The 20,682-nt window shown below is 34.0% G+C and overlaps 1 long non-coding RNA gene across 1 annotated transcript in view; it reads right to left on the reverse strand.

The window, feature by feature from the left end:
• LOC143693337 (uncharacterized) overlaps positions 1 to 20,682 on the reverse strand; it is a 120,056-nt gene that overhangs the window by 70,957 nt on the left and 28,417 nt on the right. Inside the window, exon 2 of the long non-coding RNA XR_013180894.1 lies at positions 806 to 962. This is a non-coding gene — a long non-coding RNA (uncharacterized LOC143693337). The remainder of the gene's footprint in view (positions 1 to 805; positions 963 to 20,682) is intronic.

Here is a 20,682-nt window from a genome sequence, read left to right on the forward strand (position 1 = left end):
CAGCAGATTCAATGTTGAACTACTTGACAGCAGGGGAAGAATGAGAATATCGTCTTCTGTTTTTTTTCTTTCTATTTTTAAAACAAAAAGAAAATTTTGTTGCTACAATTCCTTGAAGATTCAATATTAGTTCCTCTATGTTAACAACAGAGTGAGAGCTTTCTGGGTTTTAATTTGGTCGCTACTTGCATAGTTGTTCCAGTGGTAGGTAAACTATCATTCATAATATAAAAAAATTATCTTAAAATTCTGTTCTCTATTTCACTGATATATTCATTTCATTATGAAAGCATCAGGATATTAACCTTCACAGTTTTTAAATGTTGAGAGGATTCTTGAACTTGTAGGCACTGTGTTCATAATGTCATAATAAGAGAAAAAATGGTTTTAGATGTTAGTATCGTATTGTTCAGAATATTAATGCATTTTACATAAAGCAATAACTGGATTAAAATAAAAATTAAAGAGGAATAAACCCTACAAAAAAAACCATAGGAAATCTGCTGGAGAAGTCAAAGTCTTCCTCTTCCACCGAAGCGGAGTAACATGAGTATTAGATTATGTCTTTTATCTGTTTCTTTTGTCTCTGGATTTTGCTGTAGAGCAATTTAGTGTCAGCAGAAAGCAAGTAGGCCTTCAAGTGAGGTCCTTTTCCCCCAAAACTCACTAGTGTGGCTATTTTATTTGACAGTTTTGTTTTTCAAGATGAAGAACAAACTGAATCACCTTATTTTGTTTTCCATTCAACATATTTCTCTAGTAGATTGTTAGCCACATACTGTCAGTAAAATTCTGCTCTCCTTACCTTTATCTGTAGTTGTGTTTTAAGACTGTACTCCATATACCACTGTGAGGACCTACAAAGGTCTTGTCAAGAGAAAGTTTTCAGGTACTGTATATCAGCTACAGGAGGCTTCCAATGAGTCTACTGTCCTCCTTGAGTAAAAGTGTCCAAAGAGATCCTTAGAAATAAAAAATAACCAAACAATCAAAACCATTTTGATTACCTTTTACTTATATTAAATCAAAACATTTTTCCCTTTCACTTTAGTAGATTATACAAGGATAAAAATGTGCATGCTGACATGCTTTATAACTGCTAAGAATTCAGCCATAGAATGTTTATTTTGAAATATTACCTTGTCCATACAAAGAAAATACAGTGAAACAAAAATAAAAGACAAACAAACAAGTACACTGAATAGTGTAAGATCCAGAAGCAAAGCATGTAACAAACACTAGAGCAAAATCTTCTTTTCTCTCAAAAGTGTAGTAAAACATATGAATATTTAATGTTCTGTTAGTTCCTTTCTACCTGCATAAGAGCTATTAGTATTAATACAAATTACAGCTTCTGAAGCCTCAGATGTTGCATTCAAAGCTCATTTTCTGCTATCATTAAAACATGGCTTTTTGAAAAGTGATTTACTTTATTTTCTAAAATACTACTCACAAGGATGCTTTGACATAATTAAGTCAATAACATTACTTAGAACCTCCACATAAAGGTAATTATTTCATTGTCAAATATTATGGTGATAAATGTAGACTAAGGATGTAATTTGCTTCAATTAAAATTGCTTTATGAAAATTGTGTTTCTGCATATAAACCTTAAAGTTTTATGATTTCTCAAAGGCAGAACTGAAGGTAAATAAGTCCATGATTTAATAAGAAACTGATTATCTATACACTCCCCCCATTTTGGGAAACCCAGGATGAGCTTTTCAAAATTAAAAACATTGCCATCCTTGTGGTTCCAAATGCTTTCCCTCCCTTTGCTCCACAAAATTAAGCAGAAGGCAAGCTGCACACTCTTGTTCTGTTTCACATACTGAAATAAATAGTGCACTTTAATTATAGGGGTACAACCCAGTCTGGTGCACTCAGTGCCATGCCTAGACCCTTTGCATAATGAATATATTATACCTGAAATTTAATAGCAAAAGTGACAAGCTTTTGCCAAGTCTCATGGGGGATTACAACATGCCACGTGTAATGCTTTCTGAAATAAGCATTACTGTCTTTCTGCTAGAGGTGCTTAAAAATCTTAAACTGACAAGTCCTAGAGTTGATTCAGACTTCACTAGTTCACCCTGTTTGTAGCTCCTAATTAAGACACTGTGGCATTAAAATTGTTCTTCTATCTTGAAGCATATTTCATGTATACAGATATGCTTGGACTTATTCAATACCATCCCCTGTCCCTGGTAGTCCTTAGCACCAGAACAGCCGTGGCAGAAGCAGAACAAGCCTCTCTCAGTTATCTGGGGCAGACTTGGCCAGTTGAAGATGGTTGTAGATGTCTGTGGCTGGTTCCCACAGTTCTCATGTGACTCTTTCCCCCCAAGATGGAGCTGCTGCTTACTCAGGGACAGTAGCCTGAGAGACTGTGGGGTGGGTGGAACAATAACTCTCTGTGTCGTGGGACTGCTGGGGAAACTTCCGCCACTCCTACTGGGCTCCAGGGGCAGCCAGGAGTTGGTGGGGTGAGTGGGTGAGAGATGCACCCTTGAAGGAGGTTAGCACCAGTCAGGAACACATAACACCTGAGAAGAAAGACTTGTGCTAGTGATGGCTTTTGTCTGGAAGCAAGAAGGGCAGAACAAGCAGTGAGGGTGATGAAAGGATAAAAATATTGCATGAGGACTCATACAATGATGTCAAAATACTCTTTTCTTTATATCTCATAAAATATGATTTTATTGTTTATGACATTTCTTGAGGTTGTAGCTGAGGCTCAAATATAAATACAAGCAAAATTTTTCAGAGATACCTGCAGAGCCAGAAATCAAAAGAGAGCAGTCAGAGACTTTTCCAGGTACTGCTCACTGACAATTTCAGGTAAGACAGCAGTACAACTATGTCCAGACCCCCATTACAAAACAAAGTGGATAGAAGAGTTCTTTCAAGAATTACATGTGCTTGCTATTTGCCTTCTGAAATGCAGCTGTCAGAGAAGAAATTGCAAAGACTCTGAAGTTTCTGCTGCTACCTGATATCTCCTGCTGAGGAGTTATACCATGTTTCAGTTAAACTACAAGAAACAGCCAAAATGCCAGACACTTTCCAACTAAAGAATTGCAAAACCTCAAACTTCTATTTCACGTATTGCCATAATTCCTAGTTTGGAAGACCTTGTTGCTAAAGCTTAGAATCTAGAAAAGTAGAATTTGAAGAATCAGAGAAGAGCTTCCAGATTTCTGTCCACACTACTTTTTTGATTGGCCTTATTTCCCCTTTTTTCACCCTAAACAGTTTTTGCTTTAAACCATCTAGTCAGCCCGGCATACTTAATCTGGAATGATGACCTGCCATTAAAAATTCCTTTGATAAACTTAAAAAAGTTTTAAGAAAAGATGAATTAAAGGTGTAAGCTGAATTTGAACCAGAAAACATAAACAGGAAACCAAACAAAGCAGAGAAGAAATGTATTTCTGTTTTGTGTCACATTTAAAGCATCAAAGATAGTGACAAACTGGAGATAGCACAATGAAGTGCCACTAAAGAGCATATGGCATGAGGGGTGCTGAACAGCTTGAGGAAGAGATATTTAAAGGGTGATTTAATAGTATTTATGCACTGCTTAGAGAATACAGAAAAGAGTGTTGGGCTGATTTGGGGAGTGCACTGTGAAAGAACAAGAGAGAGAGACCACAAGGTATACAAAGGGAAATTCTTATGAAATAAAAAGATGGGGGCAAGAGAGCAAACAAAACCCAATATGAAAGGTTAAGCAGTGGAGTGGTTTGTCTATGGATACTGTGGAATTTTCATCTTTGGAGGTGTTCAGCGTACAGCTAGATAAGACTTTGAATAATCTGATCTAATCTTATGGTTAGGTAGGTTTTGAGCAGGAGGTTCAAAGAGAGGAATATTTTCAGTAGACTCCTTCAGAAAGACTTTTTTTCTGTGATTTTATAATTCAATACTTTTTCTGTAGGTGTAACTTAAATTATAGATGAGGGCAGCAAAAAATATCAGTGGGGGAAAAAGTTCTTTGGGCAGCAGAAGTAAGGTCAATAATCATAAATTTCTTAGTACGTGTTCAGAGGAAGTGAAGTAGTAATATTAGTGGAGATACTAGGTGAAATGGAGTAAAAGAGGCATTAATAATTCAGATACACTAGACATATGCAAATAAATTCATTATCTTGATAAAAATATTTATTTATATTTAAATGGATGAATAGTAAACATTCTGAAATTTAAAAAAAAAAGAAAATAAACAAGCAAACAAAATCAAAGTCAACAGAGCACTGATCAAAAGGCTATTAAAAGAATTTATCAATGGAAAATGTTTATAAGAACAGCTGATATAGGAGTTGGGAAACATGGTGTGTACTGAAAAGCAGATATATTTTGTATGTAATTATTATTCTTTGTAATTTGCCTGGAGTAAGAACTGACTTGGTCATAGTCCAATGTTCGTAAAGAATGGATACTTTAGTCTTTCAATAATACAAGAATAAAAGCTGCCATAAGACAGGGTACCACCATTTCCTGATATAATTTGTAAAAGAATCAGGAGATGGGGTTGTTAGTGCTTAATTTGAAGGCAAATGTGGGCCTCAAATATGTTTTACTTTGTCCGTACATGTGATGTAAATTTGACAATGCTGGTACAAAATAGTTTCTATTTTGTGATAGTGGTGCATATCTGAGTGAAAAAAAAACCCACCAAAAAACACACAAAAAAAAGAAAAAAACCAGAAAACTGAGTCTAGAGATGGAAATTTGAGATGGAAATCTGATAATAAATGATAAATGGACATGTGATAGTCATCCTATATAGTGATAGTATAAAGTAGGGGATCCTTGGATTCCCCTCTTAAAGTTCCCTTATGTTCTGCTTTCTGAAATTTGCTGTATCTCTATCTCCATTTGAACAAGGACAAATTATTAATGAAATACAAGAAATGAAGGAATTACTATGAAGCTCTGCAGCACACCCGTAAAAGAGTGAAGACTGAGAGCCTCATCCTAAAATGTACTAAGGATATAATGAAATCTAATATTTACAATGGGAAGAGTGACTGTGTAGAATTATGTGGGAAGTGAGTACATTTTGTAGTGTAACATGAAATTTGTCTCAATCAGCCCATCACATAAAGTTAAATTATGTATGATAGAAGAAGTGCTTCAGAAATTCAGAAGGGACTTTACTATTTACTTCTACAGGAAGAAGCTTGTATTTGTTTACAAAAAACAATGAAAAAACCCCAGTTATTTTTCTTTTTAATATATTTAAATGACTGATCAAAATCAGCAGAAGTCTTTAATAGCTCTCCTAAGGATCCTTGCAGATGAATTATAAGAAAGAGTCATTGTCCAGAGCAGTAAAAAAAGCCTCTGTAAATGTGTATACACTGTTGAAACAAATAAACACTTTAAAAAGGAGTAAAAGTGTCAATAACAACACACTTGAGGAATGATCCTTTTACTTTTAAAAGTTCATGTCAAAATTCTAGGGAGCAGAAAGCAAAAAAAAATCACATCGAATTTTTTTTTTTAATTTATATTGTTATTGAAATCAACAAAATGTTTGCAAGCTATTTCAGTATTTTGAGCTTTGTTTCTAGGAGACAATGTAGTAGTTCCACTAAAATAGCATAAACTGAAAGTAATGTTATTTTTAAAATAATGACTTTTCACTGTCTTTTTAAATGTAAACTTGGTTTTATAACTGATAATGTTCATTGAACTATAAATTGATAATTTAATTTGATGTCTTGGTTACAGTGATGACTTTATAGAAACAACAGAAGTACAAAAACACTGCATTTTCCATGCAAAAAAAAATAGTTAGAATACACACAAGAAGACTGCTATTCCAAAATGTTTAAAGTGCTCATGTACAAAAACAATAATTTAGAAAGGAGAAATGGCAAAAAGTACCTTTTCTGTCATCTGAATAATATAGTATGACTCAAGCATGCAAGAAGACTGTATAAAGAAGAACTGTATAAGTGGTACCCATTTTAAGTGTCTTTAGGGTAATAATTAATTCATTAAAAGATGTGCTACCATTGTTAAAGAATGATGAACTGAAAGTAATTTTGACATTTTCTTGTCCTAAGTTAGAAGTAGCAGACAGCTATCTTATAAAATGGCTTTAAATAAAATGAATGCATTGATATGAAAAATGAATGGAAACAAACCTAAAGTATAATTTATGAATGAAGAAGACTTTTCTATATATTCTACCTCTTGTATCTGAAAAAATAGGAAGAATTATTGTGTTCCTCTATAGTCATGAGTTTTTGTTGGTTGCTCCTTTTGCTTGCAGGACAGTTACAGCAAAAGTCTTAAGTGTAAAAACCTGGAGGATCATGTGAAAGCTATAAAAAACCGAAAATAACTACAAAAAGGTAGGCTAAAAATCTAGGTAAAAAACATGTAAATATTTTCATTTGTATGCCATTTCAGTAGAAAAAACAAATTGTCAGCTACATAGGGGGAAGGTTTTCCTAAAGTAACTTTTTAGAAGAGAATTAAAGGTATGCAGTGTGCAAACTACATAGTACAGTATATCCAGACCTGTAGGCAGCCAATGATTTAGTTAAGTTAATAATTTAGTAACTGATATTAATCTTTGCACTAACAGAAAAAACAATAAATTATTATTCCCAGGTGGTTGGGTCTGGACCTAAATCATGGGAAGTGAAAGAAGCAGAATATCCCCTGATTTCCTTTTTTCTTTTCAAATTTCAATGAAGAAAAAGAATAACGAAAGAGAAAGAAAACTTCATTCTTGATGAAATCTGGAAGATTTAAAAGCAGTTCATGACAAATGTAAAAAAATCAGCAAAAAACAAAATTCAGATTTTGAAATTTTCAGTTAGCTGAGGGCATCACCATGATGCTCATGAAGATTTGACAACCTATGGATGGATACTTGACATATTTTGAAACTTGAAGAAACATTCATACACATTTTTTTGTGGTGTCAGGCTTTTCATATAATGGCTTATGACTAATCATTTTGAAAAAGCCATGCAGATGGTTATGTACACATAGCCTGAGGGACAGTTTTGTGTCATTTTTTTTCTTTAATGGATATATTTTTTTAAAAAATTGTTTATTAATAACCTATTTATTGTATGAAAGGGAATGTATCTTTAAGGTACTCTCAAATTTAATTAAGAAAGAATTATTATGTAATGTGGATGCTCATTTAATGCCATGCTGATTTTCTAAAAAAAAAACCAATAAAATTCACTTCTCTTGGATTCCTTTACTTTGGCCACTAAAGATCATGGTGATCAATTCTCAGAAAGGGAAAACTTGTGTCCTGCTATGGATAGCAATAGTGGTCTATTGCACCTTTGTGACTAACCATGAAGATTTCTGTTTATCTGGAAAGCACCCAGTGAGAGTAGACACCTAAGCAATGTATTTACATTAAAAAACACTTAAATAATATGTGTCTCTTGCTTTAGGAAGAGGTTTCTGTACTCAAATGATAGAAGAAAAAGTAAAAGAGATGGGAAGGTGATGTCTGTGATTACACCATTCTGCAATAGCTCTCCTCATCTGTATTTGTGGCATGCTTTGTGATTTCACAGTGTTGCCAGTTTGGGATTGATTTGCAAACTAGAAAAAAATTATTTTTGGTCTTCTGGGGAAAAAATACAATGTAAGAATTGAGAAATGCCTTAATGTTTGAGGAAAAAAATGGAAGAAATTTTAATTGCCAATAGAATTGTTAATAGAATTACAATATAGTATATGTACATCCCTATTTCATTCAGTGGGAAATCCTGATTAAAATTCTTTTTTACTGTGGCCTAATGCCAAGAACTGACAAAGAAATAGAAGAATCTGCAAACAAAGTGCAACCTAGCACTCAAGGGAAAGGTTGGATGAGAAAGAACAGCATTACTACCATAGCAACAATCTGTCGTGTACACAGTTTCTGAGGTTTAAATGCAGCTTTATCAATTTAGTGGGTGAGGGAGGTGCCCAGCTGTAATATTTTTATGTCCAAATCTTAAACTATGGCTTCCAGCTTTGGAGATATTTTTTCTTGGTATTAAATCTGTTCCACTGAAATGATGTTAAATTGGTTCACTGTAATAAATAAAACAGGTCTAATAAAACAGGTGGATTTAGACAATGAAAAATTATAATCTAATAGAGAACAATTACGGCTGAAAAGAAAAAAAATTATTGTATTGCCATAATAGTAATTAAAGGAAATGAACATCTAGTGTATGAAAGATGAACTGTAGAGATTAGAATGGAATCTAATCTCGTAAGAGGTGAAAAGAAGGGCAGAAACAATGACAAACCACAAGGTGGGAAATGCTTATGGGGCATTGCACCTGAGTCATATGAATACATACATGAAGATTTGACATTTTTGTCTATTAACCTCTATGAAAAATATGCGTACATGTCATTCATACACATGCTGTACAACTTCCAGAACACTGAGCCTGAAATAGAGAATATGCTATAATTGTAAAACATTCTGGAGAACTGCAAGTCAGTCCTGCAGGTCATCAAATACATCAAATGGATATCAGAGTTACTACACCAAAGCAATCCAAATTAATTTGGAATTTATAGTATACTAAATGCATCCCCAATGCATCAACACATTGAACTCACTAAATCTGTGCTGTGCTTTTCTCATAGTTGGAAGCTTCAGTAAAATTAGTTCAGCTTCAAAACACATGATCAAAAATCACCTTTCACAACATTATCTGTAATCTTCCCCTAACCTGTTGATTGCTGCGTGTTGAATAGAAAATTAATGTTTTGGCCATGAAAGACACTAGTAAAGAAGGCATGTAAAACTCCATATGTGATGAGTCAGAGCCTACACTCTGGCATAAATAATTGCCCAAATTAATCCTTATTCCTGTCTTGTAAATGTGGTGGAGTGTATAAAATATGTGCCTGTGTGTGTGTGTGTGTGTGTGTGTGTGTGTGTGCACTAGCATCTGTATGCACAAATTAACTGACACACAGGACTGCTTAGTGTGAATATTTTGTGATAAAATTGCAAGGCAACATTCTAAATTGAAGTGACAACAGATTTTTTTAGAAGAGAGCAAATCAAAACCACAGATGGAACCTGTACCATTTTTTTCAAGCATTGCATTTGTGCTAAAAGACAGCTTTGAGTAGTAAGATACAAGCCAATTTGCCTTGCAAGGCCAAGTAAGTATTTTTAATCATGAAATCTGCTAAGGGAAGGAAATAGTTTCCTCTAGTTCTTATCTCTATATATATTATAAATAAAAGTGAGGGAAATAGACCTTGATTTTGATCCTCTTTGTGCTATTGAAATAGTTTTTATAAAGATGAAATATTTTTGTGGCAAAAATAATCTCAATACTTTTTAAAAGTTCATTTTTTCAGAATAACAATTTAATCCATTGTGTGCAATGAACACTTAGATTTGGTCTACTGAATACTCTTACCATGAACCATGAACCTTGTGGTGGTTCATACTCAGAAATAGCTCTATGTAGATTCATAGGTGTACAGAGCACAGCTATATGGCTCCAAATCCTATTATATTAGGCTATATAGGAATTTAGGAATGCATTGCTCTTTTATTTTTCCAGCTTGTGCTTTAGAAAAATATCCAAAGTTTTGCTAATGATTATAATCTTACCATTAGATTTTTATCATTATAGCATAACTCTGCTTGGATAGAGATAAATTCATTAAGTTCAGTTTGCATAATCATCCTTAAGAAATACATGCTTCTCTGAGCAATCCAATAATGTCTGTAGGCTAACTGGGATTATAAAGAAAATTTAATTTAAATATAAATTTTATTTTTTTTTTACCCAAGACAAGGTAAAACTGGTTCAACATTAAACAATACTATTCATCATCATCATCTAAAGTAATATAAAAAGAAAATAATATAATAATGTAGAAGTGCTGTATCAATTCTGGTTTTATCTCACTGACTTTATTTTCCAACTCATTCACCTTACTTGTCAGAGTGCTACACCCCATCCTATGGGACATCTGACAATTTTACACCTGCTCCTGTAGTTGAATTCTTATATTATTGGACTCAAATTCCATATTTTCTTTATTTTATGTCCTAGTCTGTTGGATTTTCTCTTGTATTACCATATATGATACTCACATATATAATAATACAAATACTATCTATGTCCATCTATCTGTCTATCTATCATACTATTTACCTATTTCTTTAGAATGTTGATCTTATATTTTTCTAGACTTGTTCTCAAATGTTCATTCTGAAAGTCATGGAGCAGTTTTAGTGGGTTTCACTGACATCCCACCCTGCTGGGATATTTTTGGACATAAACCCCCATTGTCTGGTATATTTATTTGTCATCTGTATGACCAAAGAACACATCTTATTTAGGTCCCATTTACTTTTTGTGATGGGTGGAATGAAAGAGCTGTAGGGATGCTTTAAATTCCAATTTTCAGGCAAAATGCGAATGAAGAGAAAAAAATTGGAGCGACGTAGATAGAGGTGTAGATTTCCATCAGATTACAAAAATCTTAGATCATCACTCCTATATTTATATAGGCGGTGTTTTGCCATTTCCACTGACTGTCAATTTCCTTTTTAGATTGGCTGTTCATCAGCACTTCACACATTACTAGTTCATCTTCTTGTCCAGCTATTCCAAGAGATAGATATTCTGTTTCAGTTGAAAACCTATTGAAAAAATGTTGTTCCCATGAAGTGAGATTCCAATTCTCTCTAACAAAATATTTTACTAAGAACAGGTACTGCTGCTTAGAATACTCATCAGTGGGGTTTGTTTAAAGAGGGAAAGAAATAGAAAAGTAAATCAGGCCTTCAATATAAAGTGAAGTGCTTTCTAACAATTTGAACAATTTCCATATTTGGATTCTTGGTTTGATAAAATATATGATAGAGAAGCTAATTAAGGTCAGTAGGGTTAATCCTCATGCAACCTGTGACAGCAATGCATGCCAGAAATACTCCTGGATAGAAAGGGAAAGGAAGGCCCGAAAAGAGTAAAAGTGACAAAACACAACAAGCTGTACAGCTCCATAAATTACTCCTATGATAAAGGGGGAGGAAATGAAATGTCTTTTCTTGCCACTATTCAAACACTAGCAAGGTGAAATATGACTTCTGGAAACTCATTTCACACTGCTAAAATATTTTCACTTTTAGCAGCCACTCTGCCTAGTGGAGTATGGACAGTTAGTTACTACAGTATGATCTCTTCACTTCCTCCAATCCATTCTAAATAACTATATATCCTTCCTATACACCCCTCTGTTGTGGTCTCCAGAAAGAAGAGAAATTAAAATAGAATGAGGCAGGATATCAATTTTTTTTTCCATAATCTCAAGAGATTTTATCTTTTAGCAGAAACTACCAAATTGCCGTGGGAAACAGCATAATGTTATCCCTTTTTCTTGCCATGGATGTATTTCCACAGTGAAGGAGGTACTCCACCATATTTTGGATCCCCAATGCCAGGCCATTTCCCCCTGTAGTGGTTCAAAGGAGCAGAAGAAAAAACAAGTGAGTCATAGACATTAAATAAGGGATTTGTTATGGGTTTTCAGCTTTTGAGGCTACAGACATTCTAATTTCCTTTCAGTGTGAGCCCCAAGGGTGCATCTTCTTACATTCTCCTTAGATTCAGCTAGAAGGGACAAATAAATGTACAAGCATGTGGGATCTATGATGTGTACTAACAGCTCTCCCCATCCAGAGGATCAGGGACCAGGACTGCAAGAGAGCATGCATGATCCACAGTTAAGATTTCACCAAAGATTTGAAAAAAGCAGATAATGTCTCTGAAGATTTAAAAAAGACCATTAATTCCTCCACTTTATTTTCATATACAGCTAAAGAATTTTGCACTAGAAGAAATACCACATCCCAAAATGCAAATATTGCTTTGAGAAGAAAAATCTACATTTATATTATTTTCTTTCTACAACTTTGTATATATGTGAGAGTAATTTCCTATGCTGGATGATTATCCTAATTAAAGTGTGCAGAAAAGAAAATGAATGAAAGCAAAAGCACCACAGAATATTTTTAAGAACACAGACATGAAAAACATAAACTTGTTCTTAATGTGAAGTACCCAGTGTTATGACTCACTTTGTGATTCAGGCAGCACTTATTATGTAAGACTGTTTATATTCTCTTCCAAAACCTTGTTACTTTTTTCATGGCCTTTTTTTTCGGCCTACATCCTTAAAAAAATACGTAATTATTCTGTAAAACATTCTAGTTGGACAAATTAAAGATAACACTACAATTCTCTCTTTGTCTGTTTATTTATGTAGGGATTGACTAATTCAAGGTATATGGAGAAATGTTTTTTTGACCCTACAGCTCCCAAGCAAATGATCTAGTTATTTTTCAGTGATGAAATCAATTAATTTGATGTGACTCCTGCATTCCTGACTGTATAATGATCCAGTTTCACACAGAGGAAGTGGTTACAACTTTTCCCAGAATGCCTTGCAGTCTGATGGTTAACACCTTTCCTGGACTTCAGGGAGGCTGAATGTTCTCTGGGTTTTGGAGAAAAACAGAATTGAGGTTTCACATTTCTAAGCACAGATCCATAGCAGATTTCTGTTATATAACTGATGGATACCAGCACTGGCTACCTTTGATAAATGCACACATTCAGTTCAGTGCCTACTGAAGGACACTCTTCAATACCAAACATTTCTTTCAGCTAGCTCTAGACAGTGGTTCATTTAACAGACAGACTGTTTGGCATATGCTTTGGATTAGTTTAACTGAATAGACTGTTGGGGAACCCAGGTGCATTCAGCTTAGAAGGTGTCGTGCAACTCATGTGCTTAAATATTAAGTCAAGGCTAGTTATCTTTATAAGCAAAAGAAAAAAAAGAGTTTCCAATAAAAAACCCAAAACAATTCCATCCTAAAATCACTATCCAAAATATCTTTGAGAAATCCATCCCTGTAGAAACTGCTTTCCTTTTTCAGCTGTCTAAAATTGACTGATGTGAATTGTTTGGTTTTGGTGGTTTGGAGTTGGTTTTTCTTCAATGTACGTGCTTCTAAGTACAGCTTGAATGTTCCAAAGTTTGAGTCTAAGTACAATGTAACTAATCTCAAACCTTAAAACAAAGTCTCTGACAAGCCGATATTGATAAGCAAGATCCAATATAATTTCAGATATACAAGATATACACAAATTCATTTCCAACTTAAATGAAACAGAGTAATATGGGAGAGATATAAATTAGGTAGCTGCTTGTTCATAACCTCAGGCCTAGTGAGAGATATTAGACACAAACCTCCAGGCTTCAAATCTCCTGCAGTTTGCCAAGTGCTCAGTACCTGTTTGCCTGTGCTCAGATTTTTCTTCGATAGTTTTGGCTTCCAAATTTCAATACAACTGGAGTTTTATTGACTTTAACAAAAAAAAAAAACAAAAAAACCCCAAAAACAAACAAAAAACCACAAACAAAAAACCAACCAAACAAAAAAAAAAAAAAAAAAAAACAAAAAAACCCCACAAAAACCAAAAAAACCCACAAAAACCAAAAAAACCAAAACCAAACAAAAAAAAATTGTCTTATGGACAAATTCAGGTTTAACTGGCTTCTGCTTCATTAGTTTTTATTTTTCTGACTATTTTTATCGGTGCTGTCTTCCATTGTTTGTTTACTATATCAGTCATTTTGTATTGTTTCATGACAATTTACAGTTTTCATCAACAGCAATCAAATTCCTGATGAAATCTGTATCTCTTTGTTTCAAAGTTATTGTTGGTGGTCATTGAAAGGGAGGGCTAAAAAAGAAAATTAATCTAGTATGTGATCTTCTCATTAAAGTAAAATGGGGTCTCAACAGAGAATTGTTTTTCTTTGGAACTATTCTAGAACAAAGTGATTTAAATTTTATTACAAAAAGCAAATATGTTGTTTATGCATCAAATAGACTTACAAAGATAAGTCTAAAGATTGATTTATTTCAGACTTACATGCACGAAATACCAATCAGCTTTCATTTCAGCTATTAACATAGTATATAATTACCTTTGGCCAAAAAGAAAATATCTCTTTCCTTACAGGTTTGACTCTATTTTAAACTTCTTTTGATATTTGTTGCTATTCACTGACAAATAAAGCAGATAGGTACAGAAAATAAAACCTGATCTTTTGTGGGATTGCGTGACTTTTACCTTTAGGCTATTTACATTAGGTTACAGAACATAGTTTGTTTATCTTTTTTGTTTAAAAAAACCTTCAAATTCATGTGTGAATAAAATTGTGAGTAGGGAAAAATATAGATATTTTGGGGTTTATGCTTATAGTTAAAATCAATTATTGTATACATGTGTGTGTATACAAACAAATTTTGATTCAGCCTTTTAATTTTTTAAGGGTTTCTTTTTTCAAATCAGTGCACTTGTCAAAGATATTGCTAGAGTATTTTCATTAAGAAGTCATTCTATAGGTATTACCACGATCTTTTAATGAAGAAAACATTGTAACATCTTCAGGTGCATGAAAATTTCTCCACAAAAAAATTCCCATAATTTTAATTTATCTATCATTATTACTTTGAAACATACATGGATTTTTTTTTTTTGGTGCTGTAATGAGGAACCATCACCAGTAAAAGAAATAACAGCTGCACTTTTGGTTTCTTCCATTTAACAGAGATTTTGTTCTCTTTTATTTGATGGTTCTCTTCCTTCTTTTTATCTGTCCTGAAGATTGACAATTTTCTTTTATTCTTAATTCTTTCAGATTACTTTTTCATTAAAAGGAAAAAAAGAATATGCTGTAAAGCATATTTCTGAGTCAATTAAAGTTTTGCTGCTAAACCACAATGGCAGAACACGTGTTTTAGCAGTAATTGAGCTGTTGCTACTGCACACATTAGAAAATTTTCTATCAATTGTGGGGGCTGAAAGAAAAAAAAAAAAACAACCAACCCAAACCCAATTAGAAAGACACTATATAATTACTTGATCTTCTGGTCATGATGAGAGAGGAGGGGTCTGAAAAATCCATTTATAGAAGAATATCTAAATGATTTTTATTTGTGTTCTGAAGTAATCATTCTCCTTTCTCTTTATGGCTGGTAAAAGTAAGGTAAACTCTAGGATATATCTCTTATGATTTTTTTTTGTGTCCATCATTGCCCCCTTTCTAGTCTTTCTGTGCATTTTAAATTTCCTCATGTCTTACTGTAGGTACTTGCTTTACCTAAATTCCTCTAAATTTGCTCCAAATTAAATGTATTTTTGATGCACATGAACAAACACCTTTTTCTAAATTTAATTTTGGTTCACAGGATTTTAAAGAAAACTTTAGTAGTAATAGTTTATTTCTGCTTGCAGCAGAGTTTCTCTCTTTTTATTATTGTTGCAGCAATCTTTCTGACTTATCAGTCAAGTAAAAGAGAAGAACATATTATTACTGTAGTTATCAATGAATAAAAACAATAAAAGTTGTAATTAACTCTATATTTTCACTAATTATAAGCTAGACTAGTTATGTACTTTCCACTTTAGTGAAAACAAAGAGAGAAGGACTGAATGTAAATTAGGAAAGAGGAAATTCTATTGTGTTGCTTCATAAGCAAGCCTGATGTTTCAATATTATGGAGATTTGTGTGACTGAAGAAGAAATTGAAAGGCAATTCAATCTTGGTATGTTCCTTAAAATCACATTCTTTTCATTTTTTATAAATTTCAGTTTACCCTGATTTTTCTCTGCAGAAACAATATGAGAAGGGAATCTTGCAAGTTCTGGATTATCTAAACCATACCTCACTATCTTTTACTCATTTGGAGCTGACAGCTCCCATTCACCAGTGAAGAGAGCCTAGGTAGCCTTGATAATTCTACATCCATACAGTGCAATTTTTCTTTGGGAAAAAAGGAAAGTAAGCAAAGAAAAAATCTAGTCTGTCATACATTTAGAGGTATAGAAATACCTATTTAAGCCTGAGTGAGTTAAGATCTCTATATAGTCAAAGAAATAGATACTTTCAGAACACAGCTCATCTCATTCTATCTCTATGATAAACTAAAAGACTTGTTCCCATGAGATGGAAATTTCTTTTTTAAACATAGCTGTTCTACTCCCTGAAGGTTCACAGAATTTTAAAAACATAGAAGAAACAAGTAAACTTTAGAAAAATTTATCTGTACTTCACATACCTTCTCTTTTTGATTGCTATCATCTTTACCAAACAAGTAAAGACTTCAGGGATGATAATTCAATTTTAAAAATTCCCACATCCTAAGATGCTTGAGATAATATTGAGCTTCCAAGTTACCTGTCTAGGATTAGGAGATATGTCACAGCAACCAAAGGAGATTTATCCCCTTCTGAAATGATAACTCGGAAAAGGAGGAACAACTTTGACCATATTAAATGGCATTAGATATCTATGATTAGACATCAGGTGGGACTCAGAAGGCCATAACTTCATGTGTCCACAATGCCTTTATATGAACTAGTGTGAGGTCCCACTGTGCTCAACAAAAATTAAGGGAAGAAATCACCCATAAGCATTTAGTATCCTGTTAGATGCTCTAGTACATGAAAGGTGTCATTTGACTAGTGTGACATCTTGCTGACGCGAGTTTTAAGAGAAAATCATAGTGCTTGCATATCCTGGGTCTAGGATACTCGAAATGGCACTGAATTATATGTAATTTGTTTAAACTATTAATGTATATGTACTATAGATGTGTGCATGTATATATGTCTGTCTATACTCTCGCATATATGAAAAAACTCTCAAAATAGCCTAATAATATTGTGTGAATTAGCACATAATATTTTATAGTTAAAAAAATGCAGGAAGGAAGAAAGAATGTAAACCATGCACGTATATAAAAAAATGTGTTAGTATACCTTGCTCTGTGTGTGTAGAAAAATGGAGAAAAAATATATATGATGAAAAATAGATAAAAAAGTGGCATGAGAGTGAGAGAATGAAATGTTAATGGTTACTGACTCTAGCAAGTGGCCATTTGTGAAAGCAGCAGGGTGCTTTGCTGGGGCCAGGTTTTTGCCACCTACCTCCCAACCAAAGGGAAGGAGGAGAGTTTTATGTGTGTGGTGATGAAACCTTGGATCTGCATAAGTCATAGGGGGTGAGTACCCACCACTGGAGGCTACAAACTGGGATTTGAGCCAGATCAGGGAGAAGGCTGATAAGAAGGAGACCCTGCAGAGGCAGATAGTGGTTTTTGTCGTGCAATGTCCCCTCTTACACAACTGGCTCACTGTTTGGTGTCATTTCACTCTAATCCGATCCAAGGGATCTTTAAACAAGAACCTGACTTACCCTTGCCTACAGGGCTGGTTGAAAGCTTAAATTTACATAAGGGATTATTCTTACACTTTTTTCCTCCCTTTTTTTCCTCCTTTGTTTCAACCCATTTAGGAAATAATTTCTTTGGTATAGTATCCATGTTTGAGGAAAGTACTAATCATACCCATGGGTAATATAAATGTAATAAATGACAATTCTCATGGACTTGTGCAGAAAACAGGTATACTGCTCAATATGTAATTCTCAAAGAATTTTGTAAAAGCACAACAGCTATCACCATAGAAATGCTGAAATCCTTTGACACATTCACTAGGGACAAAAGGGGCTTATGTAGAAGAAAAAGAAGAGAGATCCTTTTTGAGACTTGTAGACTGTTGATATGGTTTGAAATACTCTGTGTGTCAAACTTATTGATCAAAACATCCTAAACAGCTATTACATTCTTTGAAAATAACACAAAGACCTCACTAAAATGCATTGACTGACCTCTTTTACTTTGAAGTCACAGACTGCTTCCTCATGGTGCATTGGCTTGCTATTTATTTTTCCTTGTAAGATATATTGACAACAAACATTAACTCATCAGGACCAGGCCAGTGATACTGAAGTAGAAATGAAACACAAATCTTTTTTTTTCCCCACCAGCCTGTGAACTGTGTGTGTGTGTTTATCTGTACTCATGTATCTATCTATCTATCTGTAACTATGATTTTCACTTTTGAAATTAATTCTAGCAATAGTAGCAATGCTAAATTCACCCCATGTGTGCCTCGTGCTATACGTTCTACTCTCAGTTTCTGGGGACTGCTAAGATTTAACACATCTATTGGTCTTCTTAGAGACCTTTGTGATGATAAAAGCTCTTCTTTGTTTCTTCACAGCTGATCTGATAAGTTGTTAAGAGCAGCTCTCTAGGTTCTCCCTATAGTCACTAAAAATAGGCAAAGTCCTCCAAAGTCCTCTGAATTAGTCCCTCACCTGCTATATAAGCACAGGCTGTGGGTTTTGGATAACGAGGTAAGATGAAAAGCACATATTAGAAAAAAGATGAAATTCAGAGGAGAGGAGAGAGAAGGGGAGGGTGGGGAAGAGAGGCATAGGAAGGCAGGAAGGCAGGAAAAGAAGAGAGAGAGAGAGAGAGAAAGGAAAGAAAGGAAAGAAAGGAAGAAAGAAAAGAAAGAAAGAAAGAAAGAAAGAAAGAAAGAAAGAAAGAAAGAAAGAAAGAAAGAAAGAAAGAAAGAAAGAAAGAAAGAAAGAAAGAAAGAAAGAAAGAAAGAAAGAAAGAAAGAAAGAAAGAAAGAAAGAGAAAGAAAGAAAGAAAGAAAGAAAGAAGAAAAAAGAAAAGAAAAGAAAAGAAAAGAAAAGAAAAGAAAAGAAAAGAAAAGAAAAGAAAAGAAAAGAAAAGAAAAGAAAAGAAAAGAAAAGAAAAGAAAAGAAAAAGATATGATTTGTAGATTGGTTTTCCCCATCCTGAAAATAGGTTTCTCACTTTCTCTGCCAATTAGTTATAATGTGCTGTCGGTTCTTGCAAACATTTCTGGCAAATGGTTGGATGGCTTCTGCATCCTTTGGTGATCTTGATCCCCTCCTACAGTCCCTTCCCACTTTTCAGCTTCATTCCTGCATTTTCACTGTAGTGTGTTGTGCTTATTTCCAGAAACGAAAGCAAAGATATTTGTCCAGCAAAACTGCTACCCCTACCTCCGCATGGCCCCCTTCTCCAGCCACAATTTATTCTTTCTCAGAGTTGTTATTTCCAATGATCCTTGGCTGGCTCCACAGCCATCCGGCCATTGGCCCCTGTGCTCTGGTATTCTACAAGATTGATCTTCATACTGTCTTCTTCCAGTGGCTTTAATTAAACTTCCTTATGGAAATTTATCAACAAAATGGTAGCAATATCTGTAACTTCTAATTAATGTGATGGCATTGTAAGGAGTACTTTAAAGACATTAGCCACTAAAATGCAGACCATGGTATCTGATGAGCTTTTCTGTCCTAGACAGAATCTAGACACAATGGAGCCATGTCTAGCTTTAACCACGAAATTCTTTCTTTCAAGATTAAAAACAAAATATACTCATTTGACTTTTTAAATTTGTTTAAATTTCTTTTGGCTTACACAATTACCCATAGGGTTTTTATAATTAATTTTTGCACAAGTAATCAATACATGAGATTGTTTCAAAGTCACTATGGCATTTTCTGGAGAGTCCAGATTTTCACTGGAGATTGCCTTGCCCAAGGTTGTCTATTGACTTTTCATCACCACATTTATAGAAAATTCATCTCAAGCATCATCAGTTTTGGGAAAGTCATTGTTTGTTGGTAGAAGATTATTTATATTTGAACTGTGTCCAGGTACCACCATTAAATAAACAGTTTGGACATTTTTCTATGTCCATAGAATAGATGCTTACACAGATTAAACTGCAGCTTGAAAAAATCAGCTTGGTTTTAAACTGAACCTACAGGCAAAAATTCTGCAAGATATTTAACTAAATGCTTTGCTTCTTTTCCATGTTTAATGCAAAAAAACCTATTTTTCTTCCTGGCAAGGTGATGAAAGAGATTCTTTTGAAACACACAATAGTGAAATACTCTTAACAGCAAAATACTAAAAGTGGAAATATCTTTTCTCTGTGTTAATCTTCGGTTTATTTCTGAAATTTTGGGATTCTTCTTAAACCTAGTGTATCAATGCTAACCACATCAAAGCTGCAGAAATTTTTCTCTCTTCTTTTCCCTCTGTGTCATCTCCTCTCTTCCACAGCAGAACAGATTTTTATAAGTAGGACTTTTATGATGATTTTCATTTTTGGTAGTTACTCACATTGTTAAATATTACACAGTCAGCATGAACAGAAGAACATGCTTTTAGCGTACAGAACAAGTGAGGAATCAGTTCAGAATGAGATACACATGCAGTATTAGAATGAATACATTGTCATCTTGTTCTGTAAAAGGTGTGTTTCCATGTAGAAAATAAATCTCTGCACAATAAGTCTAAAGAGATGTTCTGGCTTTGTGACAGTCTGGCGCAGCCAAGGTATTACTGTCTACTGTCTACTCACTTCATGTAAGAATCTGATGGCTCTTATGTATTTTAAATCAGCAGATATATTTGGAAAATGATGAAAGGAACTCCTTTAAGGGAGGCTAGAGGTATAGTATTTGTAAGATGCAGTTTTAGAGAGGTCTGTGCTTGATTTTCTGCTATTCCTTGTTTAGATTGCCACACAAACTGTAAGAACAAGGCAGAGAATCACGCCAAGGGTCACCATTACACAGGTCACATAGCAGGAGATGTAGATCTTTAAAGAAAAGGAAGAAGGACAAACGCAGATGTGATATTCCTCCTCATATTCTTCCATTTTCCCTCTCATTT

This window comes from Agelaius phoeniceus, chromosome 2, assembly GCF_051311805.1.
Source record: "Agelaius phoeniceus isolate bAgePho1 chromosome 2, bAgePho1.hap1, whole genome shotgun sequence".
Classification (NCBI taxonomy): Eukaryota; Metazoa; Chordata; class Aves; order Passeriformes; family Icteridae; genus Agelaius; species Agelaius phoeniceus.